The following is a 13,467-nucleotide window of genomic DNA, read 5'->3' as shown; positions in this document are numbered from 1 at the left end:
GCAAACCATTCTTTAACAAGCATTGGCATAGCCAATAGGTCTCACCTTTGGGGCCTTATAAGTGTATAGTCAGAGCTATTGACTTTGCCAATGTGTTTAAGCTGTACTGTAGGGACGTGTGGCTGCTGTGAAGCATGCTAAAAAGTTTTAATAAAAAAGTGCCACTGGAGTGATGCTGTGCTGGCCCTGAGTGATGCTGTGCTTGCCCTGAGTGATGCTGTGGTGGCGCTGAAGGAAGCTGAGGTGGTAATGAGTAATGCTGTGGTGGTGCTGAGTGATGCTGAGGTGGTAATGATTGATGCTGTGGTGGCCCTGAGTGATGCTGTGGTGACCCTGAGTGATAATGTGGTGGTGCTAACTGAGGCGGTGATGGTGCTGAGTGATGCAATGGTGGTTCTGAGTGATGCTGTGGTGGCCTTGAGTGATGCTGTGGTGGTGCTGAGTGTTGCTGTGCTGTTGCTGAGTGATCCTTTGGTGGCCTTGAGTGATGCTGTGATGGTGCTGAGTGACGCCGTGGTGGCCCTGAGTGATGCTGTGGTGGTGCTGAGTGATGCTGTGCTGTTGCTGAGTGATGCTGTGGTGGCCTTGAGTGATGCTGTGGTGGTGCTGAGCGATGCTGTGGCGGCCCTGAGTGATGCGGTGGTGGTGATGAATGATGCGGTGGTGGTGATGAATGATGCGGTGGTGGTGCTGAGTGATGCGATGGTGGTTCTGAGTGATGCTGTGGCGGCCTTGAGTGATGCTGTGGTGGTGCTGAGTGTTGCTGTGCTGTTGCTGAGTGATCCATTGGTGGCCTTGAGTGATGCTGTGATGGTGCTGAGTGATGCCGTGGTGGCCCTGAGTGATGCTGTGGTGGTGCTGAGTGATGCTGTGCTGTTGCTGAGTGATGCTGTGGTGGCCTTGAGTGATGCTGTGGTGGTGCTGAGCGATGCTGTGGCGGCCCTGAGTGATGCGGTGGTGGTGATGAATGATGCGGTGGTGGTGCTGAGTGATGCTGTGGTGGTGCTGAGTGATGCTGTGCTGGCCGTCAGTGATGCTGTGCTGGCCCTGAGTGATGCTGTGGTGGCCCTGAGTGATGCTGTGGTGGCTCTGAGTGATACTCTGGTGGCACTGAGTGATGCTGTGGTGGTGCTTAGTGATGCTGTGGTGGTGCTGATTGATGCTGTGGTGGTGCTGAGTGATGCTGTGGTGGTGCTGAGTGATGCTGTGGTGGCATTGAGTGATATTGTTGTGGCCCTGAGTGATGCTGTGGTGATGCTGAGTGATGCTGTCATGGTGCTGAGGGATGCTGTGGTGATGCTGAGTGATGCAGTGGTGGCGTTGAGTGATGCTGTAGTGGTGCTGAGTGATGCTGTTGTGGCACTGAGTGATGCTGTGGTGGCGCTGAGTAATGCTGTAGTGGCACTGAGTGATGCTGTGGTAGCGTTGAGTGATGCTGTGGTGGCGCTGAATGATGCTGTGGTGGTGCTGAGTGATGCTGTGGTGGCACTGAGTGATGCTGTGGTGCCGCTTAGTGATGATGTGGTGGCGCTGAGTGATACTGTGGTGACGCTGAGTGATGCTGTGGTGGCGCTGAGTGATGCAGCTGTTGCGCTGAGTGATGCTGTGGTGGTGCAGAGTGATGCTGTGGTGGTGCAGAGTGATGCTGCCATGACACAGTGTCTTTGCTAGTTACAGTGGGTAGAAGAGGGGTAGAGGGGTAGAAGAGGGATAGAAGGGTAGAAGAGGGGTAGAAGAGGGGTAGAGGGGTAGAAGAGGGGTAAAATTGGTCTAGACGAGGGTAGAACTGGATAGAAGGGGTATAAGAGGGGTATAAGAGGGGTAGAGTGGTAGAAGAGGGGTAGGGGGTAGAGGGGAAGAAGAGGGGTAGAGGGGTAGAAGAGGGGTAGAGAGGTAGAAAAGTGGTAGAAGAGAGGTAGAGGGGTAGAAGGGGGGTAGAGGGGTAGAAGAGGGGTAGAGGGGTAGTAGAGGGGTAGCGGGATAGTAGAGGGGTTGAGGGGTACTAGAGGGGTTGAGGGATAGATGAGGGGTAGAGGTGTAGAAGAGGGGTAGAAAGGTAGAAGGGTAGAAGAGGATAGAGGGGTAGAGCGGTAGAAATGGGGTAGAGGGGGGTAGAGGGGTAGAAGGGCGGTAGAGGGGTAGAAGAGGGGGTAGAGGGGTAGAAGAGGGGGTAGAGGGATAGTAGAGGGAAAGTAGAGGATAGCAGAGGGGTTGAGGGGTAGTAGAGGGGTTGAGGGGTAGAAGAGGGGTAGAGGGGTAGAAGAGGGGTAGAGGGGTAGAAGGTTAGAAGAGGGATAGAGGGGTAGAAGGAGTAGATAGGGGGTAGAAGGGGGTAGAGGGGTAGAAGAGGGGTAGAAGAGGGGTAGGAAAAGGGTAGGGGTAGAAGAGTAGTCGGGGTAGAAGAGGGGTAGAGGGGTACAAGAGGGGTAGAGGGGCAGAAGGGTAGAAGAGGGATAAACCTCATTGCACACTATTTACACATTGCTGGTTGCGTGTTTACGTAACACGTCGCTAGAGGTTTACATTTTTTTCTTGCTACCAAACCACATAGGTGAAACCCCACCACCATGGCAGTCAGAGAAAGGCCAAGGGCAGGATGACGCCAGTCTAAATACTTGCATCGCTCCTGCGATGCCAGACCGCATGCAACACAGATATCATGCAAGTCTTCACAATACCACAGACCAGTGTATTGTGAAAAAGGCCACTTTATTTGGTCTGGTCTGCAGTAAATCAACCTCATAAAACGCAATTCATGTATGAAAAACCCAGAGCCTCACTACACATGGTAACAAACCTGATAACCCCCCTCCCTAAAGGTTCACTCCCCCACATAACCAATTCCTACCCACAGCTCTCACACACCCCATCTAATTTTATATTTCCCCTGTTTTAATGGTTGCTCCCTCCTGCCCACTTACTCGCATCTTAATATTGTGAAAACACCGCTGTTAGAGCGGGTCCGGTCCCGGGGATCTGCTACCACGCTCACCATATTGGGAGCGAAGGGGACATTTTTGGGCGCCATCTTTGAGCGGTCTAGCGCTCCTGCAGCTCGTGATCCGCCTACTTAAGGCGTCTGTACTCTGGGGGTCAGCCTGGACAAGGTACCCTCGCAACGCTGAACACTAGCGCTTGCCGTGCATATTTTATAGCGTCTTACGCTTTAACTCCCCGTTTTGTATTTGAGTTGTAATAATTTTATATTTCCCCTGTTTTAATAGTTGCTCCCTCCTGCCCACTTACTCGCATCTTAATATTGTGAAAACACCGCTGTTAGAGCGGGTCCGGTCCCGGGGATCTGCTACCACGCTCGCCATATTGGGAGCGAAGGGGACATTTTTGGGCGCCATCTTTGAGCGGTCTAGCGCTCCTGCAGCTCGTGATCCGCCTACTTAAGGCGTCTGTACTCTGGGGGTCAGCCTGGACAAGGTACCCTCGCAACGCTGAACGCTAGCGCTTGCCGTGCATAATTTATAGCGTCTTACGCTTTAACTCCCCGTTTTGTATTTGAGTTGTAATAATGTTATATTTCCCCTGTTTTAATGGTTGCTCTCTCCTGCCCACTTACTCGCATCTTAATATTGTGAAAACACCGCTGTTAGAGCGGGTCCGGTCCCGGGGATCTGCTACCACGCTCGCCATATTGGGAGCGAAGGGGACATTTTTGGGCGCCATCTTTGAGCGGTCTAGCGCTCCTGCAGCTCGTGATCTGCCCACTTAAGGCGCTCTACCCAGCGCGCAGCGGTGGCGCGCAGCGGGTGCCCCGTCTATGCGCCGGAGTCGTGCCAGAGTCCTGCCCGTCTGCGCCCGTCAGCGCTAAGGAGGTGCGTGGCGTGGCGAGACTCTGCTCTTTCATTCAGATGTCTTTCCTGTATTCTAGGGAGGAACTTTTTAGGATACGATATATGACCTCTCCCTGTACGCTTGCCCCTTTATATCCTCTTTGTGGTCCTTATGTTTGTTCTTGCGGTAAGTTGTGTCTCCCCTTTCCTACTCCTATATCTGCTCATATGACGCCTCATTGTTTAGTGGACTCTCTGTTGGCCACTCCCGCTTCTCATTCTCGGTCATCCTCACATTTAAAAATCTGGCATCTTAATGTCAGGTCCCTGCCTAAACACTATCAGGATATCCATGACTTGTTATTCAGGAATCTCCTGATATATTTTGTATGACTGAAACTTGGTTGCACGACGAGACCATGGCCATAACCAATTTAGCACTTCCTTCAGATTATGTTATTTTCATGCTTAATCGCAATTCCAGAGGAGGAGGTATTGCCATGGCTATAAAGTCCTGCTATCCTTGTATTTGGAAACCTATAGATATAGCCGGCTGTGAATGTGCTTTTTTTTGCTGCTACTATCAACCATCATTTTACTCTATTTGGGCTGGTGATATATCGACCGCCAGGTAGTGATGTACTTTTTAGGAAAGCTGTCCCTGAGCTTGTTAGCTCTCTGGCGGCTGCCTCAGCTAATTTTAGCATCATTGGGGACTTAAATCTCCATTTTGATGCTCTTGATACTCCAGGGATAAGTGGCATTCTTGCAGACCTAGAGGCTTTTCAGCTCCCGCAGCTGATTCTCCACCTCACGCATGAGTGTGGCCATACCCTGGACCCATTGTTCACTTGAGTGCGGTCAAGGTCAGTCTGCCCGGACCTATAGCCTGGAGTGATCACCATCTGATTGAGTTTCAGGTCACTACTAAGGACCTTTTGTATAAAACACCTGACAGATTAATCTTTAGACGTCCTTGGAAAAAACTTAAACTTGCGGATTTTCACCACCTCCTGGAGCTCTCTCCTTTGGCCCTATTTGATGACGTTGAGTCTGGTTATACCTTCTTTTGTGATTGGATCACTAAAGCTCTTGACATCTTGATTCCTGTGGTGTGGAGCAAGAGCCGCCGGTCAGGATCCAGTCCATGGTATAATAACTCTTTACGGCTTTTGAAAGCTACTTGCAGAGAGAGCTTGGCGCAAGACTTATGAGGTGGGACTGAAAACTCTCTATCTTGCAAAAGTTACATTCTATCACGGAGCTGTTTGCAGAGCTCGAGCAGCCTATTACTCACACAAATTTAATATTGGCCTTAACCCCACAAAGTTGATCTTCAAAGTTTTGAAAGATCTCACTGCTAACAGAGTCTCAGTGCCTGAGGTCTCTTCACTATCTCACTGCGAGGATCTCGCAGCTTTTTTGTGGAAAAAGTGACTAATATTTACCGCTCCTTCCCTAGGACTACGCTGGCAAGTGAGGATCTGGGTTCCATTTCCTGTAATAACTTGACTCTATCGACACTTCCAGCTCTGTCGGAGGAGGAGTTTGAGGAATTGGCGATTAAAGTGAAATCTGGATCTCCTGTAGACCCACTTAGACCTGCCCAATTTAAAGACTCAGCTGCCTTCTGCTTGCCCCCTATTCGTTGTCTTATAAATCTATCCCTCTCTTCGGGTAAAGTCCCCTCGAGATGGAAACAAGCTCACGTTACTCCCATCCTGAAAAAAACGTCACTGGACCCTCTAAAACTCGAGAATTACCGTCCTATCTCCCTCCTCCCGTGGGCTGCGAAGGTGACAGAAGCCCATGTAAACGGCATTCTGTCCAATCATCTTCAGTCTGCTAACATCCTTGACCCTTCGCAGAATGGCTTCCGTGCTGGGCACAGCACTGAGACAGCTCTTCTCTCCATGGTTGAACATCTGTGCGCTGTGCTGATGCGGGTCAAACGGCGGCTCTGGTACTCTTGGATCTCAGTGGCGCTTTAGACACTGTTTCCCATGCAATTCTTCTGCAGCGGCTGGGAGAGGCGGGTATCAAGGGTCTGGCGCTGGAATGGTTTCGATCGTTTCTTTCTGATCGTACCTTTCGGGTATCTACACCTCCCTTCGAGTCTAAACCCCACATCATCGAACAGGGAGTTCCGCAGGGATCAGCATTGAGCCCCATGCTTTTCAATCTTTATGTGCAGCCGCTGGCTGCTGTCGCCAAGCGTTGGGACCTTACGATGGTGTCCTACGCTGATGACACGCAGCTTGCGGTTGCACTTAGTGGAGATTCTGATCATGAGGCCTCCAACTTTCGTGAGGGTCTCAGTGCGGTGGCTGGATGGATGACGGCTAATTGCCTACAGCTCAATGCGAAAAAACCCGAGGTATTGATTGTGGGCAAACAGAGTAATCTTTGGGGTGACAAGTGGTGGCCAGCTGACCTCGGTCCTACCCCTACTCCGGTTGTTGAGGTGAAAAATCTGGGTGTTTGGTTGGACTCTACGCTTAGTTTTTCCTGCCACACAAAAAAAGTAGCTGCGACCTGTTTTGGCATCTTACGCGGGCTTAGGCCGGTGTTGAAATTTTTTGATGCTCCGACTCGCCAATTGATAATTCGGGCAGTTATACTGTCCAGGCTCGACTATGCCAGCTCCCTGTTGCTTGGAGCCAATCAGGCCGAAATTACGAGACTGCAGCACGTCCAGAACGCTGCAGCTAGGGTGTTAGTCGGTCTCCCCAGATTCTGCTCTGCTAGAAGTACTATTGTCAAGCTCCACTGGCTGCCTGTGTTTCAGAGGATAGAATTTAAGACTTTATGACATTCTTTTAAGATACTAAAACTTGCTTCTCCTCAGATATTAGAGCATCTCATTCTCCCTTACATTCCTTCCCGTCAGTTGAGATCCTGTGGCCAAAACTTAGCTGTAGTTCCTCGCTTTTTGAGAAGTAGGTCAGGCGGTGGCGCTTTTAGAGTGCTTGCCCCTAAACTTTGGAACTCTCTTCCTGCCCATGTTCGTGCCCTTGATGACCTTCTGACATTTAGGAAAGCTGTAAAAACTTATATTTTCCCAAACAGTTGTTAACTTTCTTTTATTTTGATTCCTTTTGTCGTTCTGTTTGTGTTGTGTTCCTTTCCAGGCGCAGCGCCGGGACGCCCCTTAGCTGGGGCAGCTGTGCGCTTAAAAATGGAGTTAATATAACATAACATAACATTTTCCTTTTTAGCATCTCACGTCCATTCTTGCTACAGCCAGCTCACCCAAGAATGCCCTAATACTCTTCAGTCTCGCGCTTAACCACCTACAACAGTCCCTGCTCTGTGCTCCCCGCCCCTGAGGAATGGATATACCAGCTCGTGACTCACCATCCCCCCAACTACCACCTATAGGCAATGAAACTGCACCTGTCCTGTTGTGGAAAACAACCCAAGCATATCCCACCCCATCCCAACCAACAAACTTCAAACACAGTGTTCCTCTCACCACCCTGCACAAGCCAGACAGATGGGTGGGTGGATCGAAAATTCCTTTGTGACCCCACCTTCCCCAGCATTCTAAAACTGCCTACACTACTGTCCACTGGATCATGGGTCAGCGAAGGGGCTGGCTCCCGACCCGGAGCCCTAATATTAACTTTCTACAAATCCCGCCCTCTCTGACCCCCCTAGTTCCACTTGTCCAAATCACCCTGGACGGACCAGCCAGCAAGCCTAGGCTCCCCCCAGATCCACAGGTGACCCCAGACTACGACATCGCAACTTTACACGCAGTGACCATGCTCAAATGTTGTACATGGTCTCGTTTGTATGGGCCATCTTCTGCGGGCCAACCAGAAGAAACTGCTGTAATTACTATTATTGTCTCCCTTTTCGTCAATGTTTATGTTTATGTGTTTGTATAGCGCTCGATTGCCAAGGCGTCTTGGCGCTGTGACGTGTGGGCAGGAAGGACCGTTGTGATTCAAGCCTGTGTGGCTGTAAACAGCCAGGTTTTAAGACTCCTCCTGAAAAGCTGGAGGTTAGATTGACGCTTCAAGGGGAGCGGCAGTTTGTTCCAGACTTTCGCCGTGCAGTGTGTAATTGCTCTACCCCCCATCTCACCCGCCTTATTTTTGTAGTTTTAATAAGGTCTATGCTAGCCGATCTAAGATCGCGGGTGGGAACATATAGTGAGAAAAGATTTTGAAGGTCCTTAGCACCGCCACCATGGACTGCCTTGTGCATGAGAGTTAAGGTTTTAAATTCGATACGTTGTTTGATGGGTAGACAATGGAGTGATTTGATGCCGGCCGAAGTTGACTGTCCTCTGGGAATGCCCAGTAGGAGTTTCGCTGCAGCATTTTGCAAAGATTGCAATTTTTGCTGCTGGTGTTTATCAATTCCCAAATATAGAGCATTACAATAATCTAGTTTGGACAGAAAAAGAGCAACCATCACTGTCTTTTGTAGCTCTTGCGGAATGTATGGGAAGATTTTTCTCAAAGTGTTTAAGAGAAAAAACATGATGAGATAAGGCGGTTTACCTGGGGGCCAAAGTTCAATTTATCATCAAAGATGATCCCCAGGTTTCTGACCTTCTCTACTGGACAAGGACAGTCTCCAGCTTCTATAGGCCACCAGGACCGATTCCACAGGGGCTGGCCCGACCCGACCCGAACTCCATCACCTCTGTCTTGTCTGTGTTTATTTTCAGATAATTCTGACTCATCCAGGCCATAATCTCGGTGAGACAAGTGTGGAACCTGACTTCTGTGGTCTTTGACCAGTTAATGACAGAGATGACAAGTTAGGTGTCATCGTTATACGAGACCAGAGCAAAAGCATGCCTCCTGATAAGATTGGCCAGAGAGGTGACATAGAGGTTGAACAAGGTTGGGGAAAGAGTGGACCCCTGCGGGATGCCACATGGGAGGTGGAAGCTGTCCCATTTCATGTCGTCTCAAAACAACCTCTGCTCTCTTGCCTCCAGGAAGGAGGACAGGAGGGCCAGAGCGGCCCCCCCTACCCCTATGTCCCCCAGCCGCTGCACCAAAATAGTATGGTTCACGGTGTCAAACGCGGCTGAGAGATGAAAGAGCACGAGGACCACCTTCCCCCCTCGTCCACCACCCTGCGGATCTTTTCAGCGGCAAGGATTAAGGCAGATTCGGTGGAATGGCGTGGGCGGAAGCCGTGTTGAGAAATATCCAACAGGTTGTTAGCATCTAGATATTCGGTCAACACTATGTTCAGTTGTTTCTCCAGAACTTTGGCCACGATTGGCAGACCGGCGATAGGTCGGTAGTTATTAGGTTCATTTGGGTCCAAGCTGGGTTTCTTTAGAAGGGGAGTGATGGTTGCTGTTTTCCACATTTTTGGATAGCAGCCAGATGCCATGACTTGGTTCAATACTGGGTTGAGATTTTCACAGATCCTGGCTCTATAATGGAATAAACAAAACTACACTTCCCAACATTCAAAGAGAAAACTGGTCTGGACCAGCTAATCACGCATGTGACACTTGGCAGGGCTTGCCATCCTTTTTAAACTTTATTAAAAAGTGTTCCTCATCTCAGGCAGGTTATCCTGGCCTGTTTTATTGGTTGCAAAGTCCTGCTAGTTACACTTTCGCTTTTACATCAGTAACTCTGAATGCGAAAAAAAGTATTCAATGAGCTGCAGAGGTAAAATTGGTTTTATACGCAAAACAAATAAACCAACTGTCCAACTCATGTCTAGCCTTCCCGGTTTCAAAATGTGGTCACCATACAGGAGGATACTAAATATTAAAAGCATTGAGATAGGCTGAGCCACAAATGGCGTTAACAGTAAATGATGGGGGCCCCTGAAACTTCTACATGTCACAAATATTCATGGTCCTGTGGCTGCAGGGGCCCAGGAGGTCTGCAGATGGCCTGTGTTCAATTCTAGCTAGGAAAAGTCAACATGGAGCAGCTCTGTGTCATGTGTGCAGAAATAGGCTCATGAACGAGGCACCCGCGCGTGCTGTCGCTCTGAGCCCCAAAGCCCAACTTCTTTTTCTCAACACTTTAGCCATGCACGTGCACGCTCGGCCCTCAAAGTATCCCTGCAAAATCAGCAATGTCCCCAGATGACCAGCGTGCACAATGAAGGAGAAAACAAGTCCTAAGGGGTCTGTTTTCACAATCGAGCCATGGCTCACGTTTCACTGAAAATACACACAGCCCCTGGACTCCTCCCCTGCCCCCTCCCACACGGAGCTCATCCTCCACCCTTGTCGCTGATCAAGCAGAAATGAATGGACCTCCGAAGATTTTTACTTTGTAGTTCTTAAAATGCCCCATGGATGACAAGGCCGTACGAGTCAATGGGCCTCAATAAAAATGAATCTGTTTCACCGCTCTTTTGAGACGTCTTTTGCTAAGACTGGAAAGGCGGGCAGGGGTGTTAAGCATCGTGGTCATGCGGGGTTGAGAGGGCAGGGATGCAACCTGACCCTTGTCCAAACTGTGATTGCAAACACAGAAAGCAAGGGGGCTTCGTCCTTGATAATTCCAGTGAGGTGCGGGGGAGGGTGGGCGACTCCCGCTCCAGATGCGCCGACTTGAAAAACACATTAAGTGAAGTGGAGACAGGGCAGTGTTATATTCAAGGTTAATATTCTACGGTGCACGAGGTCACCACCTATTCCCATACTCCTTCATCAACACATGTCCCGAGTTGAAATACACGCGATGGCTGACCTGGAACACGCACTGGTATTTACTTGGAGAGGAAGCCGTAACATGTCCTATGTTACTCAAGGTAACTATGAATGCATTATTTCACACGTACCGCTGATTCGGCCATGAGCCTTGGTAGATTGGGAACAGGGGCGGTTACACTGTTCAGGAAAGCATTGTCAGGGATAGGCCCACCCACAAACCATCTCGTGTACCAGGCGGCAGAACTAAGAACTAAAAATAAAAGGTGTGTGCTTTAATGTGACCGTAAAGCCAGCAGGCATAGTATGTGTGATACTTTGCAAACAGGGAGTCAAGCAAACAAAAGCTTTGCGGCGTGCCGAAAACATGCTGATTTAAACATGCGATACAAGTGTGTAACCATCTAGTTTAGACACTTGGTAAAAGCACATGCAATGAAACATTATAAATGTGCATGAACTGAGCACTTCCATTCTTACGTTGTAAAACAGTGAATACATCACAATGAACAATGAGACAGGAACACAAGCTGAAACAAGAACGGTCCATCGATTTCTTGTCTTTATGGGGCCATGTGTTTGAAACACATGGCCCCATAAGGATAAGAAATAGCTTACTACAGCCGTAATGCAGGCAAGCACATCCAAGTGGGCTGACTGACAAAGAGAAAAGTATACGTCATCAAAACCTATTTCCCAATGGCTGGCCACCGTTTAACATAAACGGTGACGCCGGCCAGTGGGAAAGAGGGGTGGGGCTTAAAGCCCAATACTCAAAGCCCCTCTCAATCATAAAATCTCGCCAGCGAGACTGCGTGTGCACAGCCTACGCAGGCGAGACCTAAAAAGGAACCAACCACTTTGTATACCAGGTGGCACTCAAGTTGCTGGAGAAAAATTAATGCGACTTTACATCTCCAGATATTTTGGTCTCTCAATAATGAAATGAAGTCCTGTTTTGTCAAGGAGGCATTCAATTTACAAAAAAGTACAAAGGGCAATAGCGACTGGGGAGAGGTTTCATCACGGAGCATAATAAAATAACTGCAGGTGCAAATTGGTCCTTAGGAAAATATAGCAGCCATCTAATTGATCAAATGTGGAATTGTTTTAAAAGTGCCCTTTCCCAGGAGTTCTGAACAAGCATCAAGTAGGGAGCTACAGCATCTCAATTAAAGGTTTCATTAGCTCCTTCCTCTCTAGGCACTTTCTATAGGCAAGAAATAAATCCATTAGCCACCCTTTATCCCCCTTAGTAATATTTCTAGGGTTGTCAAAAATATAAACTCAACCTAGGGCCAGGTTGTCTCTCTAGTGTACCTAATCCAGGGAATTCCAGCATCGTTGTGACACGAGAGGCAATTGGAGATAATGAAACGATTAACGTAAGCCTTTTTAATTAGCCAGACAGAGCACCATAATAGTGGAGCAAGACTAATATGGTTCTCAACATATTCTAGGCCAAGCTCCTGATGAGCTATGAAGTGGAAGGTAGATGGGGCAACACCCCACAATCGTTGACAGACTGTTCACTTCCGCTTGTGCCCTTGCTGTATCCCTATACCGCAAAACCCCTGAGCCATAAACCAGGGAAGGGAAACACTTCTTCTATAGATTTCTATAATAGGGATGATAGGCTTTCCCCCCAGAGTACTGGTTAGAGAGAAGGTGCTCCCCACCACAAGAGAATACTGATTTACCCTACTCGCAACACAAGGGGACCAGGAACACACCTGATCAAAAATTACCCCCAGATTAGGGAACTGGCTCACTCTGGCAATGGGTTTACCACTTAACAAATGGGGTGCGTATTAGTGTTCTGGGGCCCACATATCATTATGTGTGTCTTTGAAACATTAGTCCACAGGTCCCGCTCCTCCAGAATATTGACAAAGGATATGATCAGTTGTTTTAAGTCATTGCAGTCCTGGCCAATTGCACTGCATCATCTGCGTAAAGGAGAGCTGGCATTGGCTTATTGCTCACTACTGGAACACCAGCCCCCACATTTACTAGAACCGATTCAAATGTATTATTAAGATAAAGCAGAAAAAATCGGGGCAAGCACACACCCCTGCAAACCCCACAATCAATCAATCAAAGGGTCTTGTACAGCACAGCTGGTCACCCCGGGGGGTCTCCAGGTGCTGGGTGGAAGTGCTGGCCTTGTTCGTCAGGGTGGTGGTCGAAAAGCCAGGTCTTCTGGAGCTGTTTTCTGAAGTCCTTCAGGGATGGAGCGGTGCGGAGGTGGAAGTCGTTCCAGGACTTTGTGCTGAGGAAGGAGAAGGAGCGACCTCCGTGTCGGCTGCGACGAATGTGTGGGATGCGGGCCAAAGACAGGGTGGAGGAGCAGAGCTCTCTGGTCGGTCTGTGAAAATTCAGGTGGCTTTTGATGTCCGGTTCTGTGGAGGGCTTTGTAGGCATGCGTGAGGAGCTTGAAAAGAAATCTCTTCTGGACTGGGAGCCAGTGGAGGGCTCTGAGGTTCGGTGTAATGCTTGATTTTCTGGGGAGGTTGAGGATGAGTCTGGCTGCTGAGTTCAGGAGGCTTTGGTGGTGGTTCAGAAGCGGTTTGATGGTTCCAGTGTAGAGTGCGTTGCTTTAGGCGAGTCAGCTAGATATTAGGGCTTGGGTGACTATCTTCCTGGTTGATACAGGAATCCTTCTGAAAATCTTGAGGAGCATGCAAAGGGTGTGGAAGCAGGCAGAGAAGACGGTGTTGATCTGTTGTTTCATAGTGAGATGGGATTCTAGGATGATTCTGCGGTTTCGGGTTTGGTCACTTGGGGTGGGGGTGAGGCCAAGTGCAGAAGGCCATCAGGTGACGTCTGGGGGAGAGGGCTTGGTTTAAAAGGTGATGACCTGTGTTTTGTCCGAGTTGAGCTTCAGGCAGTTGGTCTTCAGCCAGGTGGCGACGTTGGTCATGGTGGTTTGGAAGTTGGTTCTTGTGGTGTCTGTGTATTCTGTGAGGGATAGGATAAGCTGGGTATTGTCAGAGTAGGAGATGATGTTGGGTCTGTGAGTGCGGG

General features: G+C 49.2%; 1 protein-coding gene across 1 annotated transcript in view; it reads right to left on the bottom strand.

Annotated features, from left to right (window-relative positions):
- LOC144790799 (kyphoscoliosis peptidase-like) overlaps positions 1–13,467 on the bottom strand; it is a 694,354-nt gene that overhangs the window by 454,111 nt on the left and 226,776 nt on the right. The gene's annotated exons all lie outside the window — the stretch shown is intronic.

The sequence above is a fragment of the Lissotriton helveticus genome, chromosome 11 (genome assembly GCF_964261635.1).
Source record: "Lissotriton helveticus chromosome 11, aLisHel1.1, whole genome shotgun sequence".
NCBI lineage: Eukaryota > Metazoa > Chordata > Amphibia > Caudata > Salamandridae > Lissotriton > Lissotriton helveticus.
This window is presented reverse-complemented; position numbering and strand designations above follow the sequence as displayed.